This window comes from Lynx rufus, unplaced genomic scaffold (genome assembly GCF_022079265.1).
Source record: "Lynx rufus isolate CCGP_SWC_20201006 ecotype Redwood Valley unplaced genomic scaffold, mLynRuf1.p SCAF_6, whole genome shotgun sequence".
NCBI classification, from domain to species: domain Eukaryota; kingdom Metazoa; phylum Chordata; class Mammalia; order Carnivora; family Felidae; genus Lynx; species Lynx rufus.
The window spans coordinates 81,774,137-81,798,407 of NW_025814878.1; positions in this window are offsets into that span (position 1 = coordinate 81,774,137).

The window sequence follows — 24,271 nt, forward strand, 5'->3', positions numbered from 1 at the left end:
CATTTGGGATGTTTCCAATAGTTTGTTATTACAAATAATGTTTCAGTGAATAACATTGTGCATATTTTTTTCCTCACATTTGTGAAAGTGTATCTTCAGGTTAAATTCCTACATGTGAGAATTGCTGCTGTGTCAAGTAATTTTGCTAGATAATACCAAATCCCTTCCAAAGAGGCTATATCATTTTGAATTCTCATCAGCAATATTTGGGAACTTGTTTCTTGTAGTCTTGTATACAAAATATGTTATTGAGATTTTAAAGTCTTGTTCTAATAAATAGTATTTCAATGTAGTTTCAATTTGCATTTTTCTTAGAGAACTTATTGAACTTTTTATATATTTGAGGGCCTCTGTATATATTTTTTTTCCATGAACCGATTGCTTATATTTTTGCTTATTTTGTATTAGGTTGTAGGGTTTTTTTAATCTATTTTAAGAAAATTTTATGTATTAGAGAGATTATCCCTTTATCTACAATAAGGTAGCAAATATTTTCTCCTTGTCTGCCATTTGTTATTTGCCTTTCTTTATGGTGGTTTTGGTAATTTAAAAGTATTTCTTAATGTAATTGAATGTATCAAACTTTTATTGTATCTGGATTTGAGTCAAAACTCACCCGGCCATTATTTAAAACCTTCACCTGTTCTTTTCTAGTTGTTGTATGGCTTTGTAGTTTACAGTAGCACTCTGCCTTACTTGGAGTTTACTCTGGTATGTGATGTGAAGTATGATAATCATCAGTTGTTAAGTTATTCATGAAAAAGGCTACATGTTTCCTAGTGATTTGAGATGCCATCTTCATTATATGTTGAATTTTTTTCTTCTTTAAAAATTTTTTTATTACTATTCCAGTATAGTTAACATACAGTGTTATATTTGTTTCAGGTGTAAAATATCGTGATTCAAGAATTCCAAATATTACTTAGTGTTCTTCAAGATAAGTGTGCTCAATCCCCTTCACCTATTCATTTATCAACTTACATCCTCTCTACTAACCATCTGTTCTCTATAGTTAAGAGTCTGTTTTTACGTTTGTCTTTATTATTTTTCCTTTGTTCATTTGTTTTAAGTTCCATACATGAGTCAAATCATGGTATTTGTATTTGTCTTTTATTACTGACTTATTTTGCTTAGCATTATACTTTCTAGATCCATCCATGTTGTTTCAAATAGCAAGATTTCATTTTTTTTGCTTGAATAATATTCCATCATATATATGTATAAACCACATCTTTATCCATTCATCTATCAGTGGACACTTAGGTTGTTGCTTCCATAATTTGGCTATTGTAAATAATAGTTCAATAAACATAGGAATGCATGAATCCCTTTGAATTAGTGTTTTTGTATTCTTTGAGTAAATACCCAATAGTATGATTGTTGGATCCTAGGGTAGTTCTAATTTTAATTTTTTAAAACCTCCATACTGTCTTGCACAGTGGCTACACCAGTTTGCCTTGCCACCAACAGTGCACAAGGGTTCCTACTTCTTCATATCCTTACCAACACCTGTTTCTTGGATTTTTGATTATAGCTATTCTGACAGTGTGAGATGATATCACATTTTGTGGTTTTGATTTGCATTTCCGTGATGATGAGTGATGTTGAGCATCTTTTCATGTGTCTGTTGGCCATCTGGATGTCTTTGGACAAATGTCTGTGTCTTCTGCCTATTTTTGATTGGATTATTTGTGGGGAAGTGGGGGGGGATTTAGTGTTAAAGTTGCAGAAGTTCTTTTTTTCTTTAGTTTTTATTTAAATTCTACTTAACATACAGTGTGTAATATTAGTTTCAGGTGTACAGTACAGTGATTCACTACTTCCTTATAAATACCCATTGCTCATCACAGAAAGTGCGCTTCTTAAACTCCATCACTTATTTAACCCATACGCCTACCCTCCTCCCCTCTGGTAGCCATCAGTTTATTTTCTATAGTGAAGAGTCTGTTCCTTGGTTTGCCTCTCTCTTTTTTTTCCTTTGGTTACTTATTTTGTTTTTTAAATTCCATATATGAGTCAAATCATATGTTATTTGTCTTTCTCTGATTTATTTCACTCAACATAATCCTCTCTAGCTCCATCCATGTCGTTGCAAGGGGAAAGATTTCATTCTTTTTCATGGCTAACTAATATTCCATTGCATATATGTACCACATCTTCTTTATCCATTCATCAACCGATGGACATTTGGGCTGTTTCCATAGGTTGGTTATTATAGATAATGATGCTGTAGGCAGCAGGGTGCATGTATCCCTTTGAATGAATGCTTTGTATTCTTTGGGTGGTGCTGGATCATAGGGTAGTTCTATTTTTAGTTTTTTGAGGGAACTCCATACTGTTTTTCAAAGTGGCTACACCAGTTTCCATTCCCATCAACAGTGAAAGAGTGTTCCCCTTTCTCCACATACTTGCCAACGCTTGTTTCTTGTGTTGTTGATTTTAGCCATGCTAACAGGTATGAAATATATCTCATTGTAGTTTGATTTGTATTTCCCTGATGATCAGTAATGTTGAGCATCTTTTCATGTGTCTGTTCTCCAAAGTGGATAAAGAACTTACAAAACTCAATACCCCCCAAAATGGGCATGAAAAATTGTATAAGTTTGTTACATATTTTAGATACTAATCCTTTATCATATATGTCACTTGCAAATATCTTCTCCCAGTCAGTAGGTTGTCTTTAGTTTTGGTGTTGTTTCCTTTTTTGTGCATAAGCTTTTTACTCTAATGTAGTCCCAATACTTTGTTTTTGTTTCCCTTGCCTCAGGATTCGTATTTAGAAATATGTTGATATGACTGGTGTCAGATAAATCACTGCCCATACTATCTTCTAAGATTTTTATGGTTTCAGATCTCATATTTAGATCATTAATCCATTTTGAGTTTATTTTTGCATATGTGTAAGAAAGTGTTCCAGTTTCATTCTTTTGCATGTAGTTGTCTAATTTTCCCAACACCGTTTGTTGAAGACACTCTTTTTCCCATTGCAAATTCTTGCCTCCTTTATTGAAAATTCATCAAACATATAATTAATGGGCTTATTTCTGGGGTTTCTGTTCTGTTCCATTGATCTATGTGGGTATTTTGTGCCAGTACCATACTATTTTGATTATTACCACTTTGTTGTATAACTTGAAATCTGGAATTGTGATACCTCCAGTTTTTTTTTTTTGTTTGTTTTTCAAGATTGCTTTGGTTAGTCAGAGTCTCCTGTGGTTTCATACAAATTTTAGGATTGGCTGTTCTAATTCTGTGAAAACTGCTGGTGGTATTTTGATAGGAATTTCATTAAACCTGTAGGTTACTTTAGGTAGTATAGACATTTTAACAATATTCTTCTAATCCATGAGCATGGAATGTCTTTCCATTTCTTGATGTTGTCTTCAATTTCTTTCATCAGTGTTTTATGGTTTTAAGAGTACAGGTCTTTCACCACTTTGGTTAGGTTTTTTCTTAGGTATTGGAATATTTTTGGTTCAATTGTAAATTTGATTGTTTTCTTAATTTCTCTTTCTGCTTCTTCATTATTACTGTCTAAAAATGCAGTGGATTTCTGTACATTCATTTGGTATCCTGCAACCTTACGGAATTTATTTGTCAGTTCTAGTAGTTTTTTGGTAAAATCCTTCAAGTTTTCTATATATAGTAACTTGTCATCTGCAAACAGTGAAAGTTTTACATCTTCCTTACTAATTTGGATACCTTTTATTTCTTTTTGTTGTCTGATTGCTGTGGCTAGGACTTCCAGTACTATGTTGGATAACAGTAGAGAGCATAGACATCTTTGTCTTATTCCTGACCTTATGGGAAAAGCTCTCAGTTTTTTACCATTAAGTATGATATTAATTTAATTGTGGGTTTTTCATATGGCCTTTATTATGTTGAGATATGTTCCCTCTAAACCTATATTGGTGAGGGTTTTTATCATGAATGGATGTTACACTTTGTCAGGTGCTTTCTCTGCATCTGTTGAAATGATCATATGGTTTTTATCATCTCTCTTATTGATGTGATGTGTCACATTGATTGATTTGCAAATATTGAACCACCTTTGCATCCTGGGAATAAATCCCACCTGATTATGGTGAATGATTTTTTTTAGTGTATTGTTGGATTTGGTTTGCTATTTCTTTATCTGATTTTGGAATCAGGGTAATACTGGCCACATAGAATAAATTTGGAAGTTTTTCTTCCTCTTCTAGTTTTTGGAGAAGATTGAGGAAAATAAGGATTAACTCTTCTTTAAATGTTTGGTAGAATTCACCTGTAAATCCTTGTCCTGTACTTTTGTTTCTTGTGAGTTTTTAAATTACTGATTCAGTTTCATTGATGGTAATCAGTCTGTTCAAATTTTCTATTTCTTCCTGATCCATTTTTTTAGGTTATATGTTTCTGATAATTTACCCATTTCTTCTAGGTTGTCCAGTTTGTTGGCATATAATTTTCCATAATATTCTCTTACAGTCCTTGGTATTTTTCTGGATTTAGTTATTATTTCTCCTCTTACATTTCTGATTTTGTTTATTTGAATCCTCTCATTTTCAAAAATTTTTGACACATCTGGCTAAAGGTTTATCAATTTTTTTGATCTTTTCAAAGAATCAGCTCCTAGTTTCCTGATCTGTTTTGTTGTTGTTTTCGTTATTATTAATTATTATTTCTGCTCTAATCTTTATTGTTTCCTTCCTTCTACTGGTTTTGAGTTTTGTTTGTTCTTTTTCTAACTTCATTAGCTATAAAGTTATGTTGTTTCAGATTTTTCTGCTTCTTGAAAGTAGACCTGTATTGCTAAGAACTTCCTTCTTAGAACCACTTTACTACATCCCAAAGATTTTGGACAATTGTGTTTTCATTTTCATTTGTCTCCATGTATTTTTTATTTCCTCTTTGATTTCTTGATTGACCCATGCATCTACTTCTCCTTGTATTCTGAATGATATTTAACCTCCATGTATTTGTGCTCCTTCTAGATTTTTTCTTGTGTTTGATTTCTAGTTTCATTGAGTTGTGGTCAGAAAAGATTCATGGTATAAATTTGATCTTTTTGAAATCGTTGAGACTTGTTTTGTGACCTAATATATGATCTCTTGTGGAGAATGTTTTGTGTGCACTTGAAAAGAATGTGTGTTCTGCTACTTTAGGTTGGAATGTTCTGAATGTATCTGCCAGATCCATCTGGTCCAGTGTGTCATTCAAAGCCACTGTTTCCTTATTGATTTCTGTTTAGACCATCTGTCTACTGATGTAAGTGGGGTGTTCATTTCCCCTACTATTATTTTATTACTGTGAATGATTTCCTACTTATTATTGACTATTTTATGTATTTTGGTGCTCTCATTTTGGGCATATAAATATTTACAATTTATGTCTTCTTGGTCAATTGTTCCTTAATGATTATATAATGTCCTTCTTTGTCTCTTTTCATTGTCTTTGTTTTAAAGTCAATTTTGCCTGATGTAGGTAAAGCAACCCTGGCTTTCTTTTGACATTCATTTGCATGATAAATGTTTCTCCATTCCCTTACTTTAAAAAAAAATTAGTATTTATTTATTTTTGAGAGACAGAGAGAGAGACCGAGTGTGAGCAGAGACGGACAGAGAGAGAGGGAGACACAGAACCCAAATAGGCTTCAGGCTCCAAGCTGTGTCAACACATAGCCTGATGCAGAGCCAGAATTCACAAACCGCAATCATGACCTGAGCCAAAATAGAATGCTTAACCAACTGAACCACCTGGCACCCCATCCATCCCCTCACTTTCAATCTGCAGGTGTCTTTAGGTCTGAAGCAAGTCTCTAATAGGAAGTATAAGATGGGTCTTGTCTGATTACTCCATTATATCACCGTATTCTTTAGATTGGTGCATTTAGTCCATTTATATCCAAAGTATATATTTGTTACCATTTTTTAATCTATTTTGTGTTTGTCTTTGTGGATCTTCTCTGTTCCTTTCTTCCCTTATTCTCTTCTCTCACCAATAAGTTGGTTTCTTTAGTGATATACTTTGGTTTTTCTTTATTTTTTTGGCATTACTATCACTAGTTTTAATTTGTGGTTACAATTATGTTTGTATGTAACATCTTCTTTACATACCATTCTATCTTAAGTTGATGGTCACCAAAGTTTTAACCCATTCTTTACTCCTTTTCTCCCCACATTTTAGGTATTTTGTGTTACACTTTACATCCTTTTATTTTGTGAGTCCCTTGACTGAATTTTATAGGTATACTTATTTTTACCTCTTTTGTGCTTCCTACTTTTCTTTTATTTATGGTCTTTTCTTTCCACTCACAGAGTTCCCTTTAACATTTCTTGTAGAGCTGGTTTAGTAGTCATGGATTCCTTTAACTTTTGTTTGTCTGGGAAACTCTGTCTCTCCTTGATAGTTTTGCTGAATAGAGTATTCTTGGCTGCAGATTTTTTCCTTTTAGTACTTTGACTATATCATGCCACCCCCTTCTGGTCTATAAAGTTTCTGTTGAAAAATCTGCTGATAGCCTTATGGGGTTTCCCTTGTATGTAACTTTTCTTTTCTCTTGCTGCTTTTTAAATTCTTTATCACTGCTTTTTGCCATTTTAATTACTATGTGTTTTGGCATGGACCTTCTTGGGTTGATTTTTTTGTGTAATCTCTGTGCCTCCTGGATCTGAATTTCTCTTTCCCCAGATTCTCAGTAAGTTTTCAGCTATTATTTCTTAAAACAAATTTCCTGCCCCCTTTTCTTTCTCTTCTTCCTCTGGGATCCCTATAATGCAAATGTTGTTAATGCTTGCTGGAGTAGCTGATTTCCCAAAGTGTATTCTAATTTTGCATATTTTTTCTGTCACCTGCTCAGCTTGATTACTTTCCATTACTCTCTTCTCTAGGTCACTGATTGATTCTTCTGCTCCTTCTATCCTGCCATTTATTCCATCTAGTGTGTTTTTAATTTGTTATTGTGTTCTTCCTCTCTGATTGGTTATCTCTGTGTTAAGGATCTCATTAATGTCCTCCATTCTTTGCTCAAGTTCAGTGAGTATATTTATGATCATTACTTTAAATTCTCTATCAGACATATTACCTCTGTTTCATTTATGTCTCTTGCTGTGATTTTTGTCCTGTTCTCTCATATTCTCTCATATTCTGCTGCCCCCTCATTTGCCTAACTTTGTGTGTATTTCTGTGTCTTAGGAAAGTCATCTATGTCTCTTGCTCCTGAAGTGGTGGGTGGGGCTTTTAGCAAGCACTTTTAGCAAGGTGGCTTGTGGGGAAATAGGTTCTACTTACATAAATGAGTTAGGAAAAAACTTAGGGAGGAAAACCGCCACCACAGGGTCAAAGTGTCTGAGGCTAGTTAGCAAGATATTGAAATGGGATCACGAGAAACTTATTATATCACCTGCAGGAAGTTGCTTTACATCTGGTGCCAATGTACCTTGATCACAAACTCCACTTGCCCCCCAGACCCTTTGCTTTTTACACATGCAAGTTAATGATTACTGTCTGATTGTTTTTTCCACATTCATGTGTGTAATATCTTGTGAGCTCAATAAATATGGAGACAGAACCCCTGTTCGGGGCCCTTGTCTCCTCCTGGACATTAGCCTCTCTTGTATTCAATTCTGCATGCACTCTATTGCTGGACAAGAGAGAACTCCAGACTCATAGTCTGGGATGGTAGCTCTTTTCCTATTCCACAGGGGATACACAGCTGCTGCCAATATCATGGTTGGGGGTCACTGTGCAGAGTGAATGATGAGGGATGCAGTTTTAACAAGGTGCACTGTCCTCCCCATGAGGTGACCAGCTACAGCTGCTGGGACCAAAGCCTTGCAAAACACCCAGTCATATGATACAGTATGGGTAGGTTTGCACTGGTCTTGGATTGGTGGGATTGGGGGGAGATGAGGGGGAGAATGGGGACACCTGCAGTGCCAGAGCTGAGGCAGACCTGGCTGGAAGGTGTAGATCCACCAAACTGCAGGGGGAGAAGCATGGTATAAGTCAGTTAGATACTGAAATCTGGTGTTGGACTGGTTCCTGCAGGGGGGAGGCAGGGGAGGGGAATGGTGCCTGCTACTTCCTTTGTTCCTCGAGAACTCCTTCAGTGGACTCTGGGTTTAGTAAGTAACTATCCCTCTCATATGCCCCAGGCATTTTTCAAACTACCCCTTCTACACTATATCTCCATGAGCTGTTTGTCATGCTATATTTTTAAGGGCAGGGACTTAATTTCCTGTCACTCTCTGGGCTCTCCCAGAGCCAAGCCACTGGTTTTTAAAGTTCCAGGCTTTGGGGCACCTGGGTGGTTCAGTTGGTTAAGTGTCCAGTTTTGGCTCAGGACATGATCTTATAGTTCGTGAGTTTGAGCCCTGCGTAGGGCTCTCTGCTGACAGCTCAAAGCCTGGAGCCTGCTTCAGATTCTGTGTCTTCCTCTCTCTCTGTCCCTCTCCTGCTCGTGTCTGTCTCTCTCTCTCTTGAAAATAAATAAACATCAAAAAATTTTTTAAAAAAATAATAAAGTTCCAGGCCTTAAGTCCCACTTTTTAAATGTTTTTTTTAATGTTTGTTTATTTTTGAGAGAGAGAGAGAGAGAGAGACAGAGACAGAGACAGAGCACAAGAAGGGGAGGGGCAGAGAGAGAGGAAGACACAGAATCCAAAGCAGGCTTCAGGCTCTGAGCTGTCAGCACAGAGCCCGATGCGGGGCTCAAACCCACCAACTGTGAGATCATGACCTGACAGAAGTCAGAGGCTTAACTGACTGAGCCACCCAGGTGCCCCTAAGCCCCCCTTTTTGTAAGAACCCATGAAATTCATCTCTTCTAATTTTCAAAGCCTAATACTCTGGGGTTTCATCTTCCCCATGCAGGCTCCTATGTGTGATACTGTTTCTTGATCTTCTCTGCACCACCAGCTCCTCCACTCCAATGGCCAGATCCACAGGGTATAGCTCACCACTGCATCTCCACCCTTCTTACCTTCTTCAGTGTGGCCCCTTCCCTGAATTTAGTTTTAGGGTTTGTTCTCCCAGTCTTCAGGTGGTTTTCTAGGTTACTTAAATTGATGTGAGTGTTACCTAGTTGTTAATGGGATGAGGTGATTGTAGTTCCTCTTACTCCACCATCTCCTCAGGAAGTCTCCATATGTTGAATTTTTATATGTATTTGGGTCTATTTCTAAAATTGCTATGTTATTTTTTTACTTATCTTTTCTGCAATGGTATCCTCTATTTTAATTATACAAATGTGTATATGTTTATAATTGGTAAAACTAATTATTCTGCTTTTTCAGAATTTTCCTAGCTTCTCTTGTATATTTTTAAGTGTAAACTTTAGAATGAAATTCTCTAGCTTTATCAATAAAATTTGTTGGATGTTTATTGGATCACATTAAAAAAATAGAAAAAAACTTTTTTTAATTTTTAAATTTTATTTAAATACAAGTTAACATATAATGTAATGATGATTTCAGGAGTAGAATTTAGTGATTCATCACTTACATATAACACCCAGTGCCCATCCCAGTAAGTGCCCTCCTTAATGCCCATCACCCATTTAGCCCACCCCCCCACCAATGCTCCTCTAGCAAACACATTTAATTTACATAATAACCTAGGGAGAATTAACTCTTATGTTTATTCATTCTATTCAAAAATGAAGAATGTCTTTCGATTTATTAAAATCTTCTACTGTGCTTTGCAGGTATATTTTAAAGTTTTCCTCACATGGATTTTGCACATTTCTTTTTAAGTTTATACCTAAGTGTTTTATATTTTTTGTTGTTATAAATGGAGGTTTTTTTCCATTATGTCTTCTAAATGGTTATTGATTTTTGTAGGTTAAAATTGCATCCTGTTACTTCACAGAATTTATGTGTGTGTTAATTTTATTTTTGATTCTCTCAGGTTTTCCAAGAATACTATCTCATAAATTGCAAATACAGATAGTTTTATTTCTTTATTTTTCCTAATTCTTGTGCCTCTACTTCTTTTGTTATGTCTGGATGCATTGTCCAACACTCCCAATTCAACATGAAATAATACTGGAGATAGTGGGCACCCTTCTTAGGGCAAATTTTGAGACAAATAAATGTAGCGATGTTCCATTTTCCATAGTATCATAAGTGCAATACTCTAGAGCAAGAGGCAAGTGTCCCCAGGCAGGAAACCTGCTTTATTTGTGATAACTTCAAAAGATGTGTTTCTATAGAGTTAAATTTAAGATCCAATTTTCTTTTAAGGTAGATATCAAGGGGACTTTCTGATATTATCTCAAAGAAGTCTTAGAAAAAATCTTTTGAATTACAGTACCAAATTACTATCTTTCTCTCTGTGTTGATGAGGTGCTCTAATAAAAGCCAACGAGGCCCTGGTAATAGAAATAGGATATGTCTTTGTGAGAGTAAGTCTTAGGGCAAAAGCCAGATTCTAGTTAATGGGGATAATGGAAAATTAAATTCACCTGTGTTTTTATGCTTTTAAGGTATTTGATTCACTCTCTTCTTAAATTTGTATGTGATTGGAGATTATTTGGTGTAGGAAATCTTGAAAAAGATTTTAGTCATAAGGTGGCAGAGAATGTATCTTTTCTAATATGTTCTGACCAAAATGTATGTAATTCCAAAGCTGTCATCTCAGTTTCAAGCTGCTATCACATGCAAGCAAACATAAAAAAATAACATATTGGTATCCTTTGAATCACAAGGACTCTGATAATAAGTGCTTAATAGATTTTCTGAAAATTTTATTTACTAAGACTTAATCCTTGGGAGTAGTTTGAGAAAAAAAAATTTATATTACACTGCGGTAGCATACTATCAAAGGTAGTAATCAAATTTATAACAAAAATTGCTACAAGATATCAATATTTATACATATAAAGCAACTCAGAGAAGTCCTTATATATCAACTCAAGGAAAACACTAGCTTAAAAAAATACTAGTGTTTTTTCTTATGGATATACTTATAAAAGACAAGTATTTTCCTGGAAATTGGTCAATAATAAAATTTTGCATGAATCAAATATAGAAAAAACTGTCCTTGAATGGGAATGTTTTCACCAAAATTTCTCTGTTGAATAACCTACTTATTTTGATGGCATATAAAAGAAGTTTCATGCACAAGGAAAAGTCACCATTTTGATAAAGAAAACACTGAAAAGTGAATAGGATAAAATAATTTTTTATACAATTTTAAAAACCTTTAGTGGTCTAGTGGTATTATTGTGTTTATATCTGCCATGTTAAAATAAATTTTTGCCCAACAGGATTTTAATTTTTGAGGCAAAGGATTTAGTTTACTGCTTTCATTTTAATCTTGTATTATCTACATAATTGCCTTAGTACTTTACTTTTCACATGTAAACAGTTTTTCAACATTTATCATGTATCAGGGTGGTGGTTAGGTAGAAAATGGTTCCCACTCTTAAAGAGTTCACAAACTACTGGCAGGAACAGAAAAGTAAACCAATAATTGCAATACAGAGGTTAAAAAAGAGAGCACAGTGATCTAAGAGAGGAAGGCAGGATCAATACTGCAGGGAGATATTAAGGAAAGCTTTGTGATTGTGGAAACCTACATGGTAAGAAATGGGTCAAGAAAAGAGCAGGCAAGGTAAAGAGAAAGCAGAAATTCCTAAAAAACCGTATGTTTGAGAATGGCAAGTCATCTAGAGTGGTAACTATTTGTTTAGTATTTATCTTCCCAGGTAGATTTTAAGGTCTATAAAGCTAAAAACTTTGTCTTTCTTGTTCAACATGATACTCCCTTCCAGTGACAAGAAGTGCCTAGCACTTTTAAGAAATTCAATGAATATATTCATATTTTTCTGTTTTACTAATAATTTATTATTAATAGATTATTAATCTTACTAAATTTAATTTTAACAATAAAATTTAAATTTGTAAATGTACTATAATAAATACCCATGCACCCACCACTCAGATTAAGAAACAAAATACTGCCAACCCATTTATTGCTTGTTATGAACATACCCACATCTCTCCAACCCATAACTACTATTCTGAATTTTACATTTGGGTTTTTTTTTATTATTTTTTTAAACATTTACTCATTTTTGAGAGTGGGAGAGACAGAGCATGAGTGGGAGAGGGGCAGAGAGAGAGGGAGACACAGAATCTGAAGCAGGCTCCAGGCTCCGAGCTGTCAGCACAGGACCTGACGCGGGGCTTGAACTCACAGACTGCGAGATCGTGACCTGAGCTGAAGTCAGACGCTTAACTGACTGAGCCACCCAGGCGCCCCCTGAATTTTACATTTGACATTCCAATACATTTCTTTATAATTTTGTTACATATATTTATGGAAGTGCTTAAACTTTATATAAATATTACCATGATGTATATTTAGTCTGTGATTTCATTTCTTTCCTCAACATTATATTTATGAGATTCATTCATGTTGATATTTGTGATAGTAATTAATTTTGATTGCTTGATAGTAATCACGTAATTATACACAATTGTTCTTCATCAGTTTTGCTTATGGTGGACATTTGTTTTCAGTATTTTGTTCACATAAACAATGATGCTATGAATGTTCTTGTATGTGGCCCTTCTGTAAATGTGGTAGAGTTTCTGTATATCCTCTCTTCTATAGGTAAATGCCTAGAAGTAGATTTGCTGGTCAGTGTTACTCAGCCTCCTCAATGACACTTGGAATTGAGATTTTTGTTAATCTCACATGTGTGAATGGCATCTCATTGTTTTATGTTGAATTTGCTGAACTATTTTTGAGGTTTTGTCTTCTAGGAGTTGCTAGTTCAACTCTTTTGCCAATTTTATTATACATAATTGGTCTTTTTTAATTGATGGAGTTAGCCATGTTATTGATTCAGTTATCAGTAGTATGTAAGTATAATCCTTTTTCATTTTGGTAATAGATACAATTGTCAAATCTAATCAGTCTTTCTCCTTTTTGGTTTTGGGCTTTTTTGGTCTTCTTTAAAAAATCCTTTACTACCCAGAATTTACAGTATAATATCCTATCCTATCATATCATATGTTATTATTCCTTTCAGGTATCTAATCCACTTGGAGTTTATTTTTTATATGAAATAGGGATCTAGAATCTGATTTTATTTTATTGTTCCAAATTAATTCCCTAAATACTCCATCCTTTATGGAATTGTTCATCATTTTCTTGCCAATCTACAATGACATTTATCATCTTTAAGATACATGGGAATGTTTCTTCTCTCTCTTCTGTTCCACCGTTTTGTTATCTAAACAAATATATTTATTTTCCTTTTCAAGTTGTCTTTATGCTCTTGCACTCCTACTCTTCCATATAAACTTTAACACTGGCTTTTAACTATTAGTGAATTTGAAATTTTCTTATTTTGTGCTTCTTGTTTCCCCTAAATTTGCTACAATTCTCTTTTTTTCTGTCTTATTTATAATTGATTGAGACTTCTAAAAAACTGGATATTAATTACATGAGAACACCTGTGCTAGTAAATAGAATAATTCTTTACTCTATCACCCTGTGAAGTAGGGGTTATTATTGTGTTTAACTTTTGTGTCACAGAATTTTCAAACATTTATAAAACTAGAAAGAATAAATAACCTAATATACCAATAACCCAGCTTTGATAAGTACCAGGACATGGCCAATTATTCTCTAGAATTTTATTCATTCCCCCCAAACAGCACCACATCCACCACCACCATCACAGATTATTTTAAAGTGCTCTTCTTTTGACATACCCAGAACATCATTATTGCATCTTTAAAATTTTAAAGTGAATATTAAGTATTGTAAACTGTTCACTCAATGTTCCTATTTCTCTGATGATTTTATACCTTTTTTACTTAAAAAAATTAAATATTTAAATAACGTCTATACCTCTTGATTACCATGTCTTCTAAGTCTCTTCTAATCTGTATGTTTTCCCTCCATCTATTTAACTTAATTTTTTCATCTCATTTTATTTCATTTCATTTTAATGTGTTGAATGTGCTGGGTCATCTGTCCTATGGTTTCCTATAGTCTGACTTTGTTAATTGTATTTACACGGTGGTATTAAACACATTTTTCTCTCCTTGTATTTCCTAAAAATTATTAACTAGACCAGAACCTCGATCAATTTTAGGTTAGATTTTTTTTAACTCGATCTCATAGATGGTATCTTGTACTTCCACTAGGACATATATAACATTTTATTTCTCTCTTTTTTATGGTCTTGTCTGATAATTGGTGATTATCATCTAAATCTATTAATTCATCAGGAGTGCTTAAAATGGTGATATTTGAATTTTTTTTGAAAGTTCTACATTTCTTTTCTGGAATAGGTCTATAAAGAGAAACTCTCAAGACATATAGTTGCATAGAATGAGGACTCAAAATATCTTTTGGGAAATCTAGGATTAATTATTTTTAATTCCAGTATAATTAACATACAGTATTATATTATTTTCAGTTGTACAATATATACCTGAGAGTGTATATTGTTGAATTCTCTGTATTACTCAGTGCTCATCACCAGAAGTGTACTTTTAATGCCCTTCAGCTATTTCACCCATTCCCCCACTACCCACCTCCCCTCTGGTAACCATCAGTTTATTCTCTATAGTTAAGAGTTGGCTTTTGCTTTGTCTCTTTTCCTTTGCTCATTTGTTTTGTTTCTTTTAAAAAAAAATGTTTATTGAGGCGCCTGGGTGGCTCACTTGGTTAAGCACGGACTTCAGCTCAGGTCATGATCTCACAGCTCGAGTTCGAGCCTGGGATCGGGCTCTGTGCTGACAGCTCAGAGCCTGGAGCCTGCTTCAGATTCTGTGTCCCTCTCACTCTGCCCCTCCTCTGCTCATGTTTTATATCTCTCTATTTCTCTCTCTCTCTCTCTGTCTCTCAGGAATAAATAAACATTTTTTTAAAAGGTTGTTTTTTTAAATCGTTTATTTATTTATTTAGAGAGAGAAAGTGCACCGGCAGGGGAGGGGCAGAGAGAGAGAGAGGGAGAGAGAGAATCCCAAGCAAACTACAAGCTAGCAGCATGGAGCCCGAGATGAGGTTTGATCCCATGAACTGTGAAATCATGACCTGAGCTGAAATCAAGAGTCAGATGATGGGGGCGCCTGGGTGGCGCAGTCGGTTAAGCGTCCGACTTCAGCCAGGTCACGATCTCGCGGTCCGTGAGTTCGAGCCCCGCGTCAGGCTCTGGGCTGATGGCTCAGAGCCTGGAGCCTGTTTCCAATTCTGTGTCTCCCTCTCTCTCTGCCCCTCCCCCGTTCATGCTCTGTCTCTCTCTGTCCCAAAAATAAATAAAACGTTGAAAAAAAAAAAAAAAAAGAGTCAGATGATGAACCGACTGAGCCACCCAGGTGTCCTATGTTTTTTTGTTTCTTAAATCCACATATGAGTGAGATCATATGGTATTTGTCTTTCTAGATGGCTTATTTCACTTACCATTATACCCGCTAAATCCATCTGTGTTATTTCAAATGGTAAGATTTCATTCTTTTTTTCAGCTGCATAATATTCTATTTTGTGTGTGTATACATGTGTATATATCACATCTTCTTTATTCATTCATCTATGTATGGACACTTGGGTTGCTTCCATAATTTGGCTGTTTTAAATAATGCTGCAGTAAGCATAGGGGGTGCATATTTCATTTCAAATTAGTGTTTTCATGTTTTTTGGGTAAATACCCAGTAGTGGAATTGCTGGATCATATAGTAATTCTACTTTTAATTTTTTTAAAAACTTCCTACTGTTTCCCATAGTGGCTGCATCAGTTTGCATTCCCACCAGCAATGCAAGAGTTTCTTTTTCTCCACATCCTCACCAACACTTGTTGTTTCTTGGGATTTTTATTTTAGCCATTCTGACAGGAGTGGGGTGATATCACATTGTAGTTCTGATTTGTATTTCCCTGATGATGACTGATGAGCATCTTTTCATGTGTCTTTTGGCCATCTGTGTGTCTTCTTTGGAGAAATGTCTGTTCATGGCTTCTGCCCATTTTTTAATTGGATTATTTGGGTTTTGGGTATTGAGTTGTATCATTTCTTTCTATATTTTGGGTACTAACCCTTTATCATAATTGTCATTTGCAAATATCCTCTTCCATTCAGTAGCTTGCCTTTTAGTTTTTTTGGTTGTTTTATTCATTGTGCAGAAACTTTATTCTGATGTAGTCCCAATAATTTGTTTTTGCCTTTATTTTCTTTGCCTCAGAAGACATACATAGAAAAATGTTGCTATGGCTGATGTCAGATAAATTACTGCCTGGATCTTTGTGGTTTCAGGTCTCACATTTTGGTCTTTAATCCATTTTGAGTGTATTTTTGTGTATGCTGTAAGAAGGTGGTTTACCTTCATTCTTTTGCATGTAGCTGTCTTGTTTTCCCAGGACCATTTGTTGAAGAGATTGTCTTTTTCCCATTGCATATTCTTACCTCCTTTGTTGAAGATTAATCAAACATATAATTGTGGGATTATTTTGGGGGTTTCTGTTCTGTTCCATTGATCTATGTATCTATTTTTATGCCAGTACCATACTGTTTTGATTACTACTGTTCTGAAATATAACTTAAAATCTGGAATTGTGATACCTCCAGTTTTGTTTTTCTTTTTCAAGATTGCTTTGGCTATCCAAGGTCTTTTGCAGTTTCATACAAATATTAGGATTGGTTTTTCTAATTCTGTGAAAAGCGCTGTTGGTATTTTGATAGGGATTGTATTAAATCTCTAGAGTGCTTTGGATAGTATAGACATTTTAACAGTATTTTCCTTCCAACCCATGAGCATGGAATAACTTTCTGTTTATTGGTGTTGCCTTGAAATTTTAAGTTATCAGAGTACAGATCTTTCACCTCTTAAGATTATTGAGATGTTTTATTATTTTGGTACAATTGTAAATGTGATTGTTTTTCTTAATTTCTCTTTCTGCTGCTTCATTATTAGTGTATAGAAATTAATCAGATTGCTATACATTGATTTTGTACCCTATAACTCTACTGAATTCATGTACAGTTCTAGAAGTTTTTTGGTCAAGCCTGTAGGGTTTTCTATATACAGTAACTCGTCATCTGCAAATAGTGTTTTACTTTTTTCTTACCTATTTGGATGCCTTTTATTTCTTTTTGTTGTCTGATTGCTGTCGCTAGGACTTCCAGTACTATGTTGGATAACAGTGGTGAGGGTGGACATCCTTGTCTTGCTCCTGATCTTGTAGGAAAAGCTTTCAGTTTTTCTCCATTAAGTATAATGTTAGCTGTGGGTTTGTTTATATGGCCTTTATTATGTTGAGATATGTTCCCTCTAAACCTACTTTGTGAGGGGTTTTTATCATCAGTGGATATTGTACTTTGTCAAGTGCTTTTTCTGCATCTATTGAAATGATCATATGATTTTTATCCTTTCTCTTATTGATGTGATGTATCACCTTGATTGCTTTGCAAATATTGAACCACTCTTGCATCCTGGGAATAAATCCCATTTGATCATGGTGAATTTTTTTTTAATGTATTGTTGGATTTGGTTTGCTGTTGTTTTGTTGAGGATTTTTGTATCGATGTTCATCAGATACATCTGATATAGTTTGTTTGTTTGTTTGTTTGTTTGTAGGTTCTTTATCTGGTTTTGGAAGCAGGGTAACACTGGCCTCATAGAATGAATTTGGAGGTTTCCTTCCTCTTCTGGTTTTTGAAATAGTTTGATAAGATTAAGTATTAACTCTTCTATAAATGCTTGGTAGAATTCACCTGTAAATCCTTCTTGTTCTGGACTTTTGTTTGTGTATTTGAAGATTTTTTGTTACTGATTCAATTTTATTGCTGGTAAGCAATCTTTGAATTTTCTATTTCTTCCTGATTCAGTTTTGGTAGGTTATAGTTTCCAGTAATTTATCCACTTATTCTAGGTTGTCCAGTTTGTTGGCATATAATCTTCCATAATATTTTCTTATAATCTTTTCTATTTCTGTGGTGTCAGTTGCTATTTCTCCTCTTTCATTTCTGATTTTATTTGAGTCATCTCCTTTTTAAAAAAATTTTGATGCATCTGGCTAAAAGTTTATCAGTTTTGTTGATGTTTTTAAAGAATCCTGGTTTCAGGGTGCCTGGGTGGCTCAGTCAGTTAAATGTCTTATTATTAATTTCAGCCCCGGTCATGATCTCAGAGTTCATGGGATCGAGCCCCACATCAGGCTCTGTACTGGCAGCATGGAGCCTGCTTGGGATTCTCTCTTTCTCCCTCTCTCTCTCTGCCCCTTCCCCACTCATGTTTTCTCTCTCTCTCAAAATAAATTTTAAAAAGTATCCTGGTTTCATTGATCTGTTCTATTGTTTTGTTGTTGCTGTTTGGTTTTGGTTTTAGTTTCTATTTCATTTATTTCTGCTCTCTGCACCTGTCTTCCCTCCCATAGGTCACTTTTATTCCCAACCATATCTGTGCCCTTCCTAGCCTCTTCAATGTGGCCTCTTCTCTATGTTTTGCCATGGAAAGTCTGTTGTGCCTGTCTTTGAGTCATTTTCTGGGTCGTTACACTGAGGTAGGTGTTATCTAGGTGTATTCATGGGATGAGGTGAGACTAGAATCCTCCTACTCCATCATTTTCCCAGCAGATCCTAAGATTATTTTTGATATATTTTAATTTCCAAAATAGATCATTCTTTAGAACCCTCCAAAAGTAACTAATGATTTATTTATTTATTTATTTATTTATTTATTTATTTATAAATCATAAATAATTAGTATCGTTTTGAACTTCTAGATTTAAATATATTTCATAAGTTTTAATCCATTGTGGCTATCTTTATTGGTGTATAAATTTTTGTTTTGTGGCCAATGCAGCCTAATCAGACTAGTTTGTGAGTCTGTTAGTAATAGTCTTTGAGGGTTTTCTTGCTCTCTGGTATGAAAATGTTCCAAGATTATCTTGAACATTTCTTGTCCCAGATGTGGAATCAGCCATATATCCAATGGTAATTCATTTTTTATTTTATTTATTCTCTACTGATGTAAAAGATAAATATTTTAATTTTTAATGACTTACCAGAAAAATTTTAACATACAGAGTTTGCTTAAAATATAGAATTTTATCTTTACAGATATATAAAGTTGTTAGAACTTTCGTTACATTGGAAATTTTATTCTAAACAATTTCTGTATTCACTTGCTGCGGCTGCTATAATAACCACAAACTGGGTGACCTAAACAACCAGAGTATATTGTCTCACAGTTCTAGAGACTAGAAGTCCAAGATCAGGGGGCCTGTGGGGTTGGTTCCTTCAGAGGCCTGTGCAGAAGAATCTGTTGTTTGTCTTTCGTGCTTCTAGTGGTTTACTGGCAATCTTTCACATTCTTTGGCTTGTAGAAATATCTATGATCACTGCCTCCAATTTCACATGGTTTTCCTTCTATGTGCTATCTGTAATACTATGTGCTTTCTCTTCTTTGTAAGGGCATCAATCATATTGGATTAGAGCCATTCTAATGACCTCATTTAAATTTGATCACCTCTGTAAAGATCCTATCTCCAAATAAAGTGACATTATGAGGTACTGTGGATAAGGACTCCAACATATCTTTTTGGGGAGAAAAACAATTCAATACATTATAACTCCCTTTTCAGCTTAAAGGGCACCTGGTTGGCTCCATCAGTTGAGTGTCCAACTTTGGTTCAGGTCATGATCTCACCATTCGTGAGTTCAAGCCCCATGTCGGGCTCTGTGTAGACAGCTCAGAGCCTGGAACCTGCTTTGGATTCTTTTTGATTCTTCTGTCCTGAGTACATGCTTTTGAAATTCCTTTAGTGAAGTCTGTTGGTGGTCAACTCCTGCCTGAAAATGTCTTTATTGAATCCTCAGTCTTAAAGACACTTCTCCAAAGAAGACATACAGATGGCCAACCGACACATGAAAAAATGCTCCACATCACTCATCATCAGGGAAATACAAATCAAAACCACAAGGAGATACCACCTTACACCTGTCAGAATGGATAACATTAACAACTCAGGCAACAACAGATGTTTGTGAGGATGCAGAGAAAGAGCATTTCTTTTGCATTGTTGGTGGGAATGCAAGCTGGTGCAGCCACTCTGGAAAACAGTATGGAGGTTTCTCAAAAAACTAAAAATAGAACTACCCTACAACCCAGCAATTGCACTACTACGCATTTATCCAAGGAATACAGGTGTGCTGTTTCGAAGGGACACATGCACCCCCATGTTTATAGCAGCACTATCAATAATAGCCAAAGTATGGAAAGAACCCAAATGTCTATCGATGGATGAATGGATAAAGAAAATGTGATACACACACACACACACACACACACACAAAATGGAGTATTGCGCAGCAATCAAAAAGAATGAAATCTTGCCATTTGCAACTATGTGGATGGAACTGGAGGATATTATGCTAAGTGAAATTAGTCAGAGAAAGAAAAAAATCATATGACTTCACTCATATGAGGACTTTAAGAGAGAAAACAGATGAACATGAGAGAAGGGAAACAAAAATAATATAAATACAGGGAGGGGGACAAAACAAAAAAGACTCATAAATATGGAGAACAAACTGAGGGTTGCTGGAGGGGTTGTGGGAGGGGGGATGGGCTAAATGGGTTAGGGGCATTAAGGAATCTACTGAAATCATTGCTTCACTGTATACTAACTAATTTGGATGTAAATTTTAAAAAATAAAAAAATAAAGTTAAATAGAAAAAAAATTTTTAAATTTTAAGTTTCTAATTTTAGATAAACTTCTATTTTCTTTCAGCACATTGAAGATATGTTTGTAATCTCTGGCTTCCATTGTTGCTGCTGTGACATCAATCTAACTTTTATTTGAAGATAGGTTCCTGCCTGTTTTAACAAGTTACTTTTTATCTTGTCATTGATGATCTCACTTTGACTACAGTGTGACTACAGTGTGACTGGGTTAATATTAGTTTTGTATTGTTCTGCTTGGGATTTGTTGTTTTCCTAAATCTGAGAATCTGTGTCTTTCCTCAATTGTGGAAAATTCTCATTATAAAAAATATTAACATTTCAAAATAAACTTTCTCTCTCTTTTTCAGTACTCTGGAACTCCCATTTGGCATGTGTTAGACCTTTTCATTCTGTCCTCCATATCTCTTAACCTGTCCTCCATATTTATTTAATCTCTCTGTGTTAAATTCTGCATAATTCTTCAGATCTTTACTCCAGTTTATTAATTACTCTTTTGCTGTGTCTGCTTTGATGTTTAGCCCATCCATGGAATTTTAAATTAAATAAATATATCTTAGTTCTATAAATTCTATTTAGTTCCTTTCCAAAGTTATGTAATTCCTAAAATATGCTCAGTCTTAGTCCTTAGTCATATATACAACTTTCTTTTTTTTAAATATTTACTTATTTTTGAGAGACAGTGAGTCTGGGAGGGGCAGAGAGAGAGAGGGAGACAGAGTATCTCAAGCAGACTCTGTGCTAACAGCACACTGTGGGACTCAAACTCAAGAATCATGAGATCATGACCTGAGCTGAAATCAAGAATCAGATGTTTAACCAACTGAGCCATTCAGCCACCCCTACAATATTCTTTTTTTATGTATGGAAACATTTTAATAATATTTATTTTATATTCTGCATTAAATAATTTCAACATTCTAGATCCTGTGTCAGATCCTAGGTCAAGTCTATCTAATTCATTGTTGGCTGTTTTTGATGACTCTGCTTACTGTAGTTTGTTTTCTTGTGTGTGTGTTTTTATTTGGTTGAGCTTAATTTAATGGAAACAATTTGGGAATGACTTTCACCAAATAAATATGTATTTACTTCTGGTAGGTGCTCTACCAATCTGGTACACTACCCACCTGAAGTACTATAAATTAAATTGTTAGCATGGTTTTTCCTGAACTGTGCAGTTTTATGATTTCAAACCCTGAGCTCATGTTCAGATAGGCTGGTTATTAATTTTGAGGCAATAATTTTTCCCTACATGAAGCCAAGGACTAAGATTTTTAAAGCTTCCTTTTGACTGATTTCACCAAGATATGATTTTTTTTCCTACTTCAAACATTCACTGAAAGTCTAGACCTTCGAGCGTCCTACCTTTATGCATGAGTGTTAGTTATTTGCACATCTTGTTAGACAAAAGGTCTTATCTCCTTTTCCTTCATGAAGTTGTCAAAACCCTGGCCTCCATTTCTTGTATTACAGACAGTCCAGGAAAAGCAGGACATTAGTTCTAGCTTATCACTCTAGTTTCAATTTTCTCCTTGTTTTGAAGATATTCATCTTATAATTTCTACATGCTATTAGTGGGAGAATTTATATAATATCTAATCTAACAGAAGTGGAAGCTTCTCTACATCTCTTAAAATTAAAAATTTTCCCAACTCCAGAATAAAAGAGCACAGCATAGGGAAAAGGGAATATAATCAATGATACTGTAATAGCATCATATGGTGAGAGATGGTAGGTACACTGTGGTGAGCATTGCATGATGTATAGATAAGTTGAATCACTATGTTATACACCTAAAACCAATGTAACATTTTATATCAACTATGCTCAAATTAAAAAATAATAATTTTAAAAAGTTTGCTAACTCCATTCTAGCAAGGCTATTTCAGTAAATGTTAAAACTTCAAAAGACTAAAGCTGAATTCAATATTTAAACACCTAAAATAATCTTCAAAGTGAAATTTGGTTAATGTGGAGGTAATATCAAGAAATCAAATTTAAGGAACGTCAAGATTATCAAGACTAATACCAACATTTTACTTAATAAAGTGTCTGTCTTCCTAACCAATATTCTTACAATATTAGACAAATTATATAGTTCTGATGCAAATTTGAAACTTATCTGTAGAACTGATCAGCCAAATAGCTGATATTAATCATATGGAACTCATTAGAAAACAATAGTAACCTATTTATTCAACTTGATTTAACCTTCATTTTTTATCTCTTAACTTTAATATATTTAGTGTTCTGAAAGTTAAAGCATATACTAAAACTAGTTTAAGCACAAATATATATTTTAAATAAAAATCCTTTTGGTATTTTATCGTTTTTGGTGCAATTATAAATGGGATAGATTCCTTGATTTCTCTTTCTGTTGCTTCATTATTGGTGTATAGAAATGCAACTGATTTCTGTGCATTGATTTTATATCCTGTGACTTTGCTGAATTCATGGACAGTTCTAGCAGTTTTTTGGTGGAATCTTTTGGGTTTTCCATATAAAGTATTGTGTTGTCTGTGAAGAGTGAATGTTTGACTTCCTCCTTGCCAATTTGGATGCCTTTTATTTCCTTGTCTTGTCTGGTTGCTGAGGCTAGGACTTCCAATACTATGTTGAAAAACAGTGGCAAGAGTGGACATCCCTGTCGTGTTCCTGACCTTAAGGGGAAAGCTTTTAGTTTTTCCCCATTGAGGATGGTATTAGCAGTGGGTCTTTCATATATGGCTTTTATGATCTTGAGGTATGATCCTTCTATCCCTACTTTCCTGAGGGTTTTTACCATGAAAGTATGCTGTATTTTGTTAATACTTTCTCTGCCTTTATTGAGAGGATCATGTGGTTTTTGTCCTTTTATCAATGTGATATATCACATTGATTGATTTGCAGATATTAAACCAGCCCTGAATCCCAGGTATAAATCCCACTTGATCATGGTGAATAATTCTTTTAATGTATTGTTAGATCCAGTTGGCTAGTATCTTGTTGAGAATTTTTGCATTCATGTTCATCAGGGAAATTGGTCTGTAATTCCCTTTTTTAGTGGGGTCTTTGTCTGGTTTTGGAATCAAGGTAATGCTGGCCTCATAGATGAGTTTGGAAGTTTTCCTTCCATTTCTATTTTTTGGAATAGCTTCAAAAGAGTAGGTGTTAAATCTTCTTGAAATGTGAGATAGAATTCCCCTGGAAAGCCATCCAGCCCTGGACTCTTGCTTTTGGGAGATTTTTAATTACTAATTTAATTTCTTTACTGGTTATGGGTCTGTTAAAATTTTCTATTTCTTCCTGTTTCAGTTTTTTTAGTTTATATGTTTCTAGAAAATTTTCCATATCTTCCAGATTGCCCAATTTATTGGCATGTAATTGCTCGTAATATTCTCTTATTATTGTTTGTATTTCTGCTGTGTTCGTTGTGATCTCTCCTTCATTCTTGATTTTATTTATTTGGATTCTTTCCTTTTTCTTTTTGATCAAACTGGCTATAGGGTTATCAATTTTGTTAATTCTTTCAAAAAAAAAAAAACAGCTCCTGGTTTCATTGATCTGTTCTACTGGGGTTTTCTTGTTTTGTTTTGTTTTTGTTTGTTAGTT